Source organism: Tachypleus tridentatus, chromosome 9 (genome assembly GCF_004210375.1).
Source record: "Tachypleus tridentatus isolate NWPU-2018 chromosome 9, ASM421037v1, whole genome shotgun sequence".
Taxonomy (NCBI): Eukaryota; Metazoa; Arthropoda; class Merostomata; order Xiphosura; family Limulidae; genus Tachypleus; species Tachypleus tridentatus.
This window is the reverse complement of record NC_134833.1, coordinates 39,045,970-39,060,416: the sequence shown is the minus strand read 5'-3', so window position 1 is coordinate 39,060,416 and position 14,447 is coordinate 39,045,970. Positions and strand designations below refer to the sequence as shown.

At 34.0% G+C, this 14,447-nt stretch overlaps 1 long non-coding RNA gene across 3 annotated transcripts; it reads right to left on the bottom strand.

The window, feature by feature from the left end:
- Nucleotides 1-2,995: 2,995 nt before the first annotated feature.
- Nucleotides 2,996-13,629, bottom strand: LOC143225099 (uncharacterized). 3 transcript variants are annotated; one of them, XR_013013612.1, is made up of 4 exons: nt 13,003-13,629; nt 6,705-6,849; nt 4,735-4,815; nt 2,996-3,147 (listed from the first exon to the last, which is right to left on the bottom strand). It is a non-coding gene; the product is annotated as an uncharacterized LOC143225099 (long non-coding RNA). The 3 variants fall into 3 exon arrangements; XR_013013611.1 differs by having other exon boundaries at nt 2,996-4,815; nt 13,003-13,627; XR_013013613.1 differs by lacking the exon at nt 4,735-4,815 and having other exon boundaries at nt 13,003-13,627.
- Between the last annotated feature and the right edge of the window lie 818 nt (nt 13,630-14,447).

Sequence of the window (14,447 nt, the reverse complement as noted above, 5' to 3'; positions counted from 1 at the left end):
GTACGGGTGTGATAATACTGACAGTGAGACGGGCTTGTCTGCATCCTTCTCTTCCATCCACTTACTTTGGCCAGACATTCTGGTAGAGGTGTACACGGCCCTTCATCATGGCACGATAAGATCACAGTTATGCCAGAACGAACGATTCGTCTTTTTTGCAATATGGTCAGCACAACTCCCGCCCTTCTTCTTGGCAAATTTTTCTAAACCCAGCAATCACCCAACAGATATGACGTCAACGAGCATAAGAGGTCACCTGCTAATCATTACAGACTCGTAGGTATATATTTCTCTCTAACAGTGACGTCGTCCATCGCTTACCTGACTAGAACAAAAACAGAATGTTTTTATGTTTTGATTGAGGTAACACCCCGTCCAGTATGTTGAGCGTATCATATACTTATCATGCGCTCAGTACGTTGCATCATAATACAGAGAAAGCGGAGAAGAGGGGAAGTAGTTAGATATTAGAGTGAGGTGTGAACCCAAAGTGGGCTTGTCTTTGTTGGTGTTACCGTCTCGAATTTGATGACTAATGGCAGTTTTAATCACTACGAACCTAGTTCTGGCCCCCTTACTCTTATTATTGTCCAAGTGATAAATTAATAGGTGGACAGGTTTATACCATAAAGATAAAAACGAATGTAAACATGTAACGGGGGAAAGGTACAAATATTTTATGAAAAGTGGGTCCACCAAGGACAACAGGTCAATCATATATTGTTAACTCCTTAAAAGGCTTAAAGTGCCTGTTTATTTCGCTCGTTCGTCGTCACAATTAGAGAATTTTCTAATACATAATTTTAAAATACAAAATTAATAAAAGTATTAGAAAGAACATCCGACTAATTGTATTTCCTCTCACGAAATACTGACAAATAGGTTAGCACCTATAAAAATGTTTTATTACTTATTAATCACTCTATTACTGAATCATCTTGTAAATAAAAGTAGATTATAATATTTAGCGTCAAGCATAAAATATTTCGTTTTAATTTGCATATTACAGGGGTTGACCTTTCATTTTCATAATATTACAAAACAAAATTACCATGAGGATTTGGTATTCACACGATATATTAAATAAGTATTTAAATACGCATGAAACGCCATATATATTCTATCTTGACATTTCTAGCGGGTTTACAAAACAAACGCATACGAGTATGGTTTACACTTCAGAACAACATTAAATAGATTCGTTCACATAACAATGCAATGATATTTATGTAATATTAATACACAAGAAATTCATTGTTACTCGAATTAGATGCGACAATTTATTATATTACAAGTCAATAGAAAACTGAATGACTGAGCACACTGAAGTTGTACTTTTCTTCAGATTTTTGTTTGTTAATGATCATGAGACTGTCCCGAGTACACTGAAGTAATACTTTCTTACAGTTTCTTTGTTTGTTAATGATCATGAGACTGTCCCGAGTACACTGAAGTAATACTTTCTTACAGTTTCTTTGTTTGTTAATGATCATGAGACTGTCCCAAGTACACTGAAGTAATACGTTCTTACAGTTTCTTTGTTTGTTAATGATCATGAGACTGTCCCGAGTACACTGAAGTAATACTTTCTTACAGTTTCTTTGTTTGTTAATGATCATGAGACTGTCCCGAGTACACTGAAGTAATACTTTCTTACAGTTTCTTTATTTGTTAATGATCATGAGACTGTCCCGAGTACACTGAAGTAATACTTTCTTACAGTTTCTTTGTTTGTTAATGATCATGAGACTGTCCCGAGTTCACTGAAGTAATACTTTCTTACAGTTTCTTTGTTTGTTAATGATCATGAGACTGTCCCGAGTACAATAAAGTAATACTTTCCTATAGTTTCTTTGTTTGTTAATGATCATGAGACTGTCCCGAGTACACTAAAGTAATACTTTCCTATAGTTTCTTTCTTTGATCATGAGACCATCCGGAGTACATGTACACTGAAGTAATAATTTCCTACAGTTTCTTTGTTTCTTAATGATCATAAGTCTCTCCCGAGTGCACTAAAGTCATATTTTCCTTCAGTTTTAATGGTCAGGTATGACTGTGGAATACGCTCCGAGCACACTGAGGTAATACTTTCCTTCAAGTTTATGTGATAGCTATTATCATGGATCCGCTCTGATCGCAGTGAGGTAATAAGTTTCTTCAAAGCTTTATTAGTAACGATCTTATTTACGCAACTTGAGATAACATTAAACCCAACGATTACTTGAATCTGTGAGCTCCATTTTAGGAAACTGGTGAATATATCTTGGTGATAATGAGAACACTCAATTGTTATTTGTTTATTATCTTAAAGTTTCAAAATGAGGCGAAACAACTTGGCTGGAATATTGGTATCACCCACTGGTAAAGTATGTAAAATCGATGTACTGTTTTATTTTAGCTCGGGTTAAAGTATACGAGATGTTTCTTAGCACTGATGCGTTTGTTTTTTTTACGAATAAAGTTAAATGTGTTTTATTTCAACAAATTGCTTTACAGTAAAGAAATTAGTTTTAAAGTAAAACATAACAAACTTGATATAAATCATTTCAGTTTGACTTCTATAGTTTAACATGTTATGTGTAAGTACAACTTAATAAATGTTGGTTAAATCATGTAACTTCTATAGTTTATCATAATGAAGTTATGCTAAAGTTAAACTGAACGAATGTTAGTGTAACTTCTATAGTTTATTATTATTAGGTTAGGCACTTTTACTGTATAATTATTTCTATTCACGTGATTATTAAAGTGTTACAAAAAGTTATCCAAGGTTGTTCTATTACACAAAGTGTAGGTTTTGTACAGCTAATACAAAAGGCGTAACTCTAACATATTTTGAGCTTTCTTCAGCAATATGTGTTTTTGTTTTCGTATCTTATTAGTTTTCTCAACCGAAATTTTTGACATTGTTCCATATAAAGGACGATCGACTTAAAGATTGTTTTTTAAAGTGAACATTTTACTTTTTAAAATACGCAAAGCATTACGAGACTTGACTATAAAATACATTTTATTTTCCTAAAGATCTAGATTTCTTTGTTGTTGTTTTTTAGTTGGAATTAAGCACAAAACTACATAATGGGCTATCTGTGCTCTGCCCTCCACAGGTGTCGAAACCCGGTTTCTTGACATTTCACTGTACCACTGGAAAGCAAAAGTATAGATATAGGAATGAACTGTAGTATCTTAAAACCACTGAACGAATGTTTGGAATGCGACACGTAAATCCATGTATTTTTAATATATCTATTTCAACTATGTACAATTAAAATTTTACACTTTAGAATTTTCCATTTTAACTCTATTATTACTAAAACTTTTATTTTTCTAATAAGTTAGTTTATTAAAATTGAAGAATAATACCTATTTGTTGTTGTTTTTTTAGAGCAAAGCTACATTGAGCTATCTACTGTGCTTTCTCCGTGGAATCGAATCTCGGATTATATTTAACTTTATAAATCTGTAAACTTACCGTCACCCATTTGGGGAAAGGAGAAGTTTATGAAGGCTACAGTTTAAAAGTAACTAAGTGTAAACAAACGTCTCTAAGAAGTTACAACCTTTTCTTAGCTTATATCTAATTTTTATATTTATACATTAGAAAATGTACAATAACAATTTATCATCACAAACAACATGCAACATTTGTAAACATGTTTATTCTGGCATTTTGGGATCTTCATATTTCATCACGAGTGGTCTGTAAGAGTATATACATTGCCGTGGTGTTTCTGCTTTAAATTAAACTCAGGTGTCCACCTGTTGTAATTGACCATTATAGTTCTATTCTCTGTCTCCAGGTGGCAAACTACGTTTTCGAGGAAAGTCTAAGCCCACAAGTTTATACGATAACTTGTTTGAACGCGACCACATGTTGTCCATAAATTAAGAACACAGTTGCAGTTACAACCTGTCTAGATATACAACACTTGTTATTCAAATAAAATAAGAATTATTAACGCTATTTTAGTGCATGTTTTAACAACTGTGAATTATCAAATATTTTATTAGTTTCTACAATGTTTCAGATAACGTTTGATAACTAACGGAAAATATTAAACATGTTTAAAAGAGTTAATCGTTTGTGTGAACTCTTTATTAGCTAGGCTAGGACTGCTATAAATAAACAAAATCCTTTTGGACGATTTCTCCCTCCTTCCAGGTGACTCAGCAAGATGTTTGCAGGTTTGTGACGCTAAAAATTGGGTTTCAATACTTGTTTGGGCAAAGCGCAGATAGCCCATTATGTAGGTGTTTGCTCAACAAAAACAAAAACAGTAAAGCACATAGAATGTAGTAGAGCAGTGGACTGTCAGTAACTTTCTACAGCATTTCTATAATTAAGTGATGGAATGGATCAGTTACAAGACTGTTGAGTACGATTAAGTTGTTATATAACTGTTATAACTGTAAGAGTTACTTTGCCCTTCTTACCTTATTATTACCCTCCAGAAGAATACAGTAGAATACTGCCTATATTAGACCTAATACCCATGTTTTACAGGAATCTTACACTCCTACAGGATTACTTGAATACTTAGAAATTATGGTTTTATACAAAAATACAGGTATTCAGTAATTCTGGTGTCAGAAACATATAGGTACTTATCATGATTGTCTACCATGACATAAATACTAGTATTAGTTCAAGGGTAGAGATTTTTAACTAAATTCGACTTTTCGAAGAAATAATTCAATTATAACATGAGATTTAATGAAAGCAATAAATACCTTGGATTGATAGCATCCAAATAGACTTCAGGTTTACCTAAAATGCACGATTTCAGAACGATTTGTTGAAAGTTTCAAAACCTGGGATCAATGAAACGTACAGGAAGTTAAATATGTTGTTTCTCAGCATAATTTGTAACGATTAGTTACTATTCAATATATTTAAAAGGTTTCTCAAGAAGGTGTTTTTATCTGGAATAAATAATGTTTCACGAGGGTGTTACAGCGTTTTAGAAGTACATAAATTAATAATAGGTAAATTTTGGCTTGCAATTATTAAGAGGTTTCATTAAATTTAGCTTAAAAAGTGAGATAAAGGTTGATTTGTCGCAGTGTGGAATTATCGTTTAGTTGAGAACAAATTTAGAGAAAGTTTGTTGCTTTCTACGTGTGTGTTTGTCAATTTATTACATGTACAACGGTTTATTTAGTTATCTCAAAAGTAAAGTTTTACAGGATATCCACTTAAAAGCCTAATATATTACATTTTCATATTAATATTTATAAATATTATCGTTTACACCTATAGTCGAATGTCTACATTTGTATATTAAGTGATTACACAATATTTCTATATGTATTTAAATTTACTTCGCTTCTGATTTATTTTGGCAAGTTATTAAATAACTCTATACCCACATAATTATAATGTTTATTTATAAATAATTTTGTTTTAGTTGTTATTTTTTTAAACAATTAAATAACATATTTAAATCTCTGATTTTACCTGGTTTCACCAAATGGTTTTATTTTTATCCATAATACAATTTTCGTAATTAAACTATTTACTTATACTGTCAACAGCGTATAGCATTTGTAAATATTTCGAGATCCAAATATCGAATCACCAATATATTAAAAACAGAAACAACGTTCAATATTTATAATTGTACTTAGTGAGGCATTTCGGAATCTACAAATTTCACCATCAATGGTTTCTAAAATTATATACATTGCTACGGTGTTTCTGCTTTCAAAGAAATTCAAGTTTCCACCCGTTGTAACTAAATACGTAAATATTCACATTTCCCAGTTTCTTTTGTAATATTTCTTAAGTTATTTCTTGATAAATTTTTATGTTTTGCTTCGTTTATTTTATCTTCGCATATATTATCAAACGGTCTAGCATTGCCGGGTGTTTAAGGCACTCGACTCATAATCTGAGGGTCGCGGGTTCGAATTCCCGTCATACCAAATATGCTTGCCCTTTCAGCCGTGGGGCGTCATAATGTGAAGGTCAATCCCACTATTTGTTGGTAAAAGAGTAGCCCAAGAGTTGACGGTGGGTGGTGATGACTTCCCTCTAGTGGTAGACTGCTAAATTGGGAACGGCTGGCGCAGATAGCCCTCGTGCAGCTTTGCGCGAAATTCTAAAGCAAACAAACAATATTATCATATACATTTATTTTTAATGCAGTGGAATAATGATTTATAATGGTAGTACATTCGTCAGCAGGTATTTTTTCACGTACGCAGGTGATCTCTCAAAAAATATAAATATGATTCAGACGTATTCGTTATTCTTGTACGTGTATAATAATCATATATTTTGGACGTTGAACGATATAAATACATATGGAAATGTTAATACTTATATATCCTAATGTAACAATGTCTTACCTATTAATATTTAACATTAATTTTTATTTTATCTCTATTAAAGTAACATGTACTGTAAATCTATGAAATATAAATTTCCTATTAAATCCATATTCACATCACTAATGGTCAAGACCCTCAAGTGGCACAGTGAATTTATACTAATAGAAACCGAGTTTCGATACACGTGGTAGACATAGCACAGATAGCCATTTGTGCTTAATGACAAACGATAACAACAACAACAACAACAACTAATCGTCAAACGTGTTGTTTCTACTGTTTTCATATTAATGCACATTGTTCAGGTTAGTTTTCGTTTTACATAAACAACAATACCAACTAACAACACCCACATTATTCTGACATACATAATTGTAATATATTTCATATCCATTTAAGTTACAAATAGTTTCTTTTTCATCCAGTCCCTCGATGAGAAAGCAGTAAGTTTATGTACTTGAAACAGTAGAATCCAGGTTTCGATTCCCCGTGATAACCCAGTGTGGCTTTGCTCTAAAATAAACAAAACATTTTTTGTCATTAATTCATATTCAAGTTAATATTACTATAACTGTGTTTCCACATATTAACTAATATCTCTATTTGCACAATTTCTTCTTAATATTACTATAACTGTGTTTCCACATATTAACTAATATCTCTATTTGCACAATTTCTTCTTAATATTACTATAACTGTGTTTCCACATATTAACTAATATCTCTATTTGCACAATTTCTTCTTAATATTACTATAACTGCGTTTCCACATATTAACTAATATCTCTATTTGCACAATTTCTTTTTATTATTACTATAACTGTGTTTCCACATATTAACTAATATCTCTATTTGCACAATTTCTTCTCTTAAACTTCTACTATTTAAAAAAAACAGGAATTAAATAAAGATTTAATCGAAAAATGTTTGTAAAGTTAAACTAGTATTACGCGTAACACTTCTTTATAAGTTGAAGCCCGTTTAATTCTAACATAAATAAAGTTCATGAGTTAGCAGGAACAGACATGAGGGCTGGCTTAAAGTAGTTCACGTTTATCCTTTCTTTTATGAAGCAGTTTCTACCGAAATGGAGAGGAGTAGAATAAAACGGTCCCCAAAGACACCATGCTGAAGTATATAGATTCGAAGTTTTGTGTTCATGGTCTCTCTGAAGGTCACCGAAGGCAATGGTTGTTTAAGAATAACATCGTGTGTTCTGGGTCCCCTTCGAGATCCCAAGTGTCCAATGTTTCAAATTGTGTTCATACCCCCACTTACAAACTAGCAAGACCAAACTTCGCACACACTTACATACCAATAGCTGGTGCCCTAAATGTGTTTTTGTTTGTTTGTTGTTGTTTTTTTCCTAATGATAACCCTACTTCCTTCTAGTAGTTATAAAAGTAACTGTGGATAATAGAGAAGCTCGACTTCATACACTGGGACCTCTATAAATCATAATGGAAGTTTTACACTCTACAGTGAAAAGTGGTTAGTTTATGTTTGCAATATTTTTAAAAAAGTGAAAAAACAAGTTTAATGACTTATTATACGTGTAAAAAAAATAAAAACAAGTACTACACAGCAACGCACTTACAGAATAGAAAAAAAAAAGCACCACATATCTCTTCCCTTAGCTGATTCTGTAAGTATCAACTTATGTAGACTTTGGTACTGTATTGCTTATGGCTGCTCATCCTTCTGTTCTGTTGCAGTCAGTATCCAGGTGAGTTCTGGATCCTTGCAATGTTCTATCCAGGATTTTAGTGGTGTCCTCTGCAGAACCCATTTATTAGAACTTTTGCCACTTCCAACCGCTTTAAGTAAACCTGTCATCGTGGTCCATTTCACGTTGGCTAAGATGAAACCAATGAAGAAGAAGATACTCTCGGATGTGGACATACAAGTCCATCCATATTCCATATTCACAAATGTTTTATTCAAACATTGATGGAATGTTCATGAATGCCAGTCGAAAGAAATACATGTATTTTATAGTCAATACAAACAACAGTGAAGACATCTGATACAAAACATTGATGATACAATGGGAGCAAATTATATATACTTCTTTCTTAAACAAGGTTTGATCCTAGTCTTTAATGGCTGATAACTTTATACGAAACTTCATGACATGTCCTCACAGTCAGTGCCCAAGAAACTCAACGAAAACCACACTGACACTCACATACTGTTTTAGTGTTAGCTTTAGTCTTGTATATATTATCTGCTGAATAATGCCTTTTCCTTAAAACTTCATACAATGCGATAAGTGACACGTTAGATTAGACTGCGCTTTACTGTACTGAGACTGACAATACTGAGATTGCAACAAAAACAATGCATTTCTAGCTTTCATTTATGACACAACGAAGTAAAATAAATTTAAAAACCTTATATAAGCAAAGAAACGTCAAGCTTATAACAAGAAATTAACTTTTACGATATATTTACAACAAGAGGACCTTATTTTCGGTATTATGAAAAGAAAGTTACATAACATTTTATAATGAGAACTATTACACTGTTTAGCTACGTGTAATTCATGATTTCTCAGGATACTTTATATGTCTAAGCATCATCACTTATCCTATGGGCTTCAATAATCTACAAATATCAGCGTCTTATACTTGCTTAGAATTCATTACTTTCCACAGTGAAAAAGATACGTATGCTCATGATTTGTCCGGTAATACAGCTTTGTAATCATACAATTCACGGTTCGTCATGAAAATACAAATATTGAAAATTTACTGTTTTATAGATGGGTTTAGATATTTAAAATTAATGTCATTTCACAGAATTATGGATACAAAGAATAGACGTTTTTTGACAGTGTATTTGAAATTATTGGTTTACCTAACAGAAATCAACATTTAGACTTCATGATTTTCCCTTCATGCGAACAGTATAGATAGCTAATTGATATGTATAGTTTCTCAGAATGACATGGAAATAGCGCATAAAGATACAATTTATTATTTTTCACAAAGGTAGAGAAAAGGAAAATTTCATGGCCGTTTAAGTAGGTATAGGTAACTTAGGTCCAAGTTGGTACTGGCTGATGTTTGTCCTTACCAGTGAAGGTTTGGTCTGGTTTGTTTTGAATTTCGCGCAAAGCTGCACGAGGGCTGTCTGGGTTAGTTATTCGTAATTTAGCAGTATAACACTAGAGGGAAGGCAGCTAGTCGTCACCACCCATCGCTAACTATTGGGCTACTCTTTAACCAACGAATAATGGGTTGACCGTCATATTATAAAGTCCCCACGGTTGAGAGGGCGAGCATGTTTGGTGTGACGGGGATTCGAACCCGCGACCCTCGGATTACGAGTCGAGTGCCTTAACCACACTGGCCATGCCGGGCCAAACTGTTGTGTAGCTTTTCATATCTAATTCATTCTTTGTACAGCGAAATATGTATATACAAACAAACTATTCTTTGTATAGCGAGATATCTATAGTCTAATAAACTACTTGATGCTTTGTACAGCGAGGTATGTATATCCTAACAAACTATTATCTGTGCAGTGAGGTATGGATATCTTAAACTATTATTTGTGTAGCGAGATATCAACATTCCAACAAACTAGTTTCTTATTTCTCTTGAAATTTTTTTAAGTATAAGTTGTTCCTTCCTCTTCATACAACGAAGTAAATATATCATCTAACATAGTCATTCATTGTCTTGCAATATGATAGATAACCTAACAAATTTCTTATCACTCCTTAACATTAAATAGATGTACAAGAACAGTTCTTTTTCTCTTTCATACAAACAAGTTCGGGTGTGCCATATGGTGGCATGCGGCTGATCGAAATGTCTGAATTTCGCCAATGAACACGCTTCACGCTTTCAGATATGGATGCATTATAAAAGTAACAGTTAAGCTCATTATGGTCATGTCAAACGAGAGGGTGGGGGTCTTGGGAAATTTTCCCAGGGCGCTGCAGGATGAACAAAAATATCTGATCGATTACTAGCGAGTACTTAAGAAGTGAACATAATCTAATCAGTCACTCTTCCTAAACTGTTATGTTTGTTTGTTTTGGATTTCGCGCAAAGCTACACGAGGGCTATCTGCGCTAGCCGTCCCTAATTTAGCAGTGTAAGATTATATGGAAGGCAGCTGGTCATCACTACTCACTGCCAACTCTGGGGCTACTCATTTACCAACGAATAATGAGATTGACAGTCACATTATAACGCCCCCACGGCTAAAAGGGAGAGCATGTTTGGTGTGAAGGGGATTCGAACCCGCGACCCTCAGATTACGAGTCGAGTGCCTTAACCAATTAGCCATGCCGGGCCAAACTGTTGTGTATCTTTTCATATCTATTGAATAATAACAACTACAGTTAGAAGAAAGACAATCATTTCCGAAAGCGAAGTTTGACAAACTATCCGCTTTCCACCATTGCCCAGATCTAAAATATGAGCAATTGAAGCTCGTTTAGTTCCCAGGGTGCAGACATCATCCCTGGTCCCTCTGAATATTTGCCCTATAGAAGATTATTCAAATATTAAAAATAATTTTCAGTTAATAATGATGATATAGAATTAAGAAGTTTTATACATTTTCCAAGTAAAACCAAATATATGTGCGAGTAGATGTAATTGAAGAAAGCCGTTTATCTTCAGCTATTTTCACAAATCTTCTAACTATAGAGATATCCTACAGGTGGAAATGTGTGCGGGGATAATAACTTACGTACAATCCAAGTTCGCACTGTAAACTGTAACACTATAATTAACCAGTTTACCAAACAGAAAGCCAGGAAAAAGATGTCTTTTAATTATTAGTGTTAACTAGTTAATTTAATGTGCTAGTTGCTCATTTCTCCCAGATAATGGGACTGGTAAATAAAAGAAAAAAAAAAACAGATTAATTTATCAGTTAAATTGGATATTGTTTGCGTGTAAAGTATTTATTAATAAGGTTAAATGTATCTGCTACTTGTATGTATTTCACCACTGTTTTTTTCTTTAGGTTTAGTAACGTCAAGTTGCATAAAATACAAAGATAATTAAAGATAATTTGTTTGTTTTGAATTTCGCGCAAAGCTACTCGAGAGCTATCTGCGCTAGCCGTCCGTAATTTAGCAGTGTAAGACTAGAGGGAAGGCAGATAGTTATCATCACCCACCGCCAACTCTTGGGCTACTCTTTTACCGACGAATATTATAACGCCCCCACGGATGAATGGGGCGAGCACGTTTGGCGCGACGGGGAGATTAAAGATAGATAACAGAGGTTTCAAAAGAAGACTCCTATTAAATTGCTGTTCACAAACATGTTTACGACACTTTTTTACGTGGAAGTTTCTCTCAGTTGATGTGTATTATTTGACAGATAAAACTAAAGCTTTTATGAATCCGTTTTCGAAAGTAAAATATCTTAATTCTAACGTTTTATTTGTCCTTACAACAACATATAATAGTTACTTATTACGTAAGTATTGTTGTTTATACTTCCGCTGTAGATTTGTTTTATTATTTTTTTTTTGTATTTCAATGGTAACTATAGGCACTATATCAACAGCATTTTTTGCTCTTTTCTTGATAGCACCTGGAGATCAATGGGTCTTTGCTTCTAGAATCATCAGGTCAGTTTAGTCTTTATAGAGACAACAATATTGATACCTCTTGAATAGTGAGAATGACCATCACATTATAACGTCCCAATGGCTGAAAGGGCGGGCATGTTTGGTGCGACGGGGTTTCGAACCCACGACTCTCATATTACGAGTCGAACGCCCTAACCACCTGGCCATGCCGGGCCTACTTTTTTATGTTCGTGTAAATTTATAACAAATTACCTAATAATGTTTAAAATGCCTAATGATGTTTCTTCATTTATTTCGAATTTTCAACGCAAAGTTTATTTGTTTTTGAATAAAGTAACATTAGGTTATTGACTGTATCCCAAACGGGTAATCGAACCCCAAAATTTTAGCTGCGCAAGTCCGTAAACCGAGAGATAAAGCGTAAAGCTACACGATTAGCTATCTGCGCCAAGCCCACCGCTGTGAGCGAACCTCACATTTTAGTATTACAACCACTCAAGGTTACCGCTGCGCCACCTGGGGAACAATATCCTGGCATATATTTTGTCTAATACATTCCTTCTTCTTCGTGCAGCGAAGTAAATGTACCTCCTTACCGTGAGGTGTGCATGTCCCAAAAAAGCTCTTTCTTCCTTTGTAGAGGTCGTACATAAATTTCGATTAAAAGTTGCCAAACGTAATGTACAATAATTTATACGTTATGCCACCCTTAACTTTTATTACTCTCTGTAATATTTGTTTGACCTTTGATGTATATAATGTTTTGTTTGTTGTAGCTGAAAATTTAAAGAAGCCGGATTCCGTTTAAACTCCAAGATTAATATTTTCCAAAATAAAATTCATTTGTTTCTTCATTTTTTGCATACGATTCTATTTTGTCCCCTTTTGTTTATTCGCAGACTAAGCCTATTCAAGCGATTAACCTGAGAGAGCGCCACCATAAAGTAAACTACCAATAGATATATAAAGAAAATGTTTATCAAACCATTCCCATCTTCCAAAAATAACTGGGATATTAAGATTATAAATCATCAAAACTAACGACGACTGTGTAAAGTCGTTGCTTGACAAATCATTAGATATGACGCCTGAAATCACTTACGGTCCGTGAGTGTAACGGTAGACTGCCAACGTGAACTAAACTATGCAGCTTCAGTGGCGATATCGTGTCTTCAGTCTTCCTGATAAAAATCTCTGAATTTATAATAACGTTTGATGTCTTTAGTCGCTGTGTTTTGAAAGCTGGTCTCTTCGAAACTTACACTCTTTTCATCCTCCGAGGTAATTCGGTTAAGTTCAAATTGTGAATGACAAATTCCGTTGCCGTCAATGTAGAGAAGAAAGTTAATCCAACAGTTAAGTCGAAAATGACAAATATATCGATGGACACATTGTGACAGCAACCATAATACCGTTCTTATGTTAGTAGATGAATCTGATAAGTGTCTAAAACGCCTGTAACTCGTGACAAGAGTTTAGGATGAGAACTTTTCGAAACATGGAAATTCGCATAAATTTCGATAAACAAAAGAATGTTAGCTTTAGAAGTAAGCTTACAAATGATCTTAAATGCCAGAAAAGACGGCAATAGGGGCCATCGATCACTCTAGAACCCTCTTGCAAAAATCACTGTCCACTGCTGTTGGCAGACCCCGCTTTTAGAGGACCCTTTTGTTTTAGAGAGTGCCGCGGGGATTAGTGCGCCGCCTGTCGGCAGTGTTTGTATTATAGTTTCGCTAACCGTTATGGTGCAGAAACTTCCTCAACCGGGTGAAACACGTCAACTCCTATTCAAACAATACATTCCGATTGATTCGAGCTGCTCAGCGTGGGGGAAAGGGTCACCTTGAAAACACTGGGCGAAGCAAAGAAGGGAAGAAAACTGACCAGCCAGCTTAGAATCCACTATTTGGATCAGTTGTTTGAAAATATTCCTAATGACTAGTGGTTTTCTCAAAACATTTGCTTCTCTAGGTTCACAACACAAAAGAAACAAACTCGTCTCCTATTTTTCTTGCACGTCTATGTACCTAACTTAAAACCTATATCGAATGGACCAAATTTCTTATCCAAGCAAAGCTTTTTACGCTCTTAACCTCGCAAGATATCGTTTAAAAATTAGGTTTTCATAAAATTCATGTTGAGGTTTAAAATTACTCTTGAAAGGTTTACATTGTTTTCACCCGATTTGACATACCTTTCGCGTGATATATATTAGCATCTTCCGTGTGAATCGTCTTCTAAACAACGGATAATATTTGAAAAACAAAGTATTCATTAAATTTTGCATTATTTTACGTGTTTCAAAATAAAAAAGTAGGCTTACCTTTATTATCCTGTAACTTTTACACCTGCATGTCAATCATAATATGTATAGCAGCTATAGACAGTAAACAAATCTATGCGTTTGATAACTCATATCTCTAGCATATTTTTGTGAAGTTTTAACATATAGCATGAATTATCTTCACAAATACAACTACTTCAGGCTTACATTTTTTTCAATTGCTCAACTGTAAGCTTCAGTTCTTATGAGGTCTTAACGAA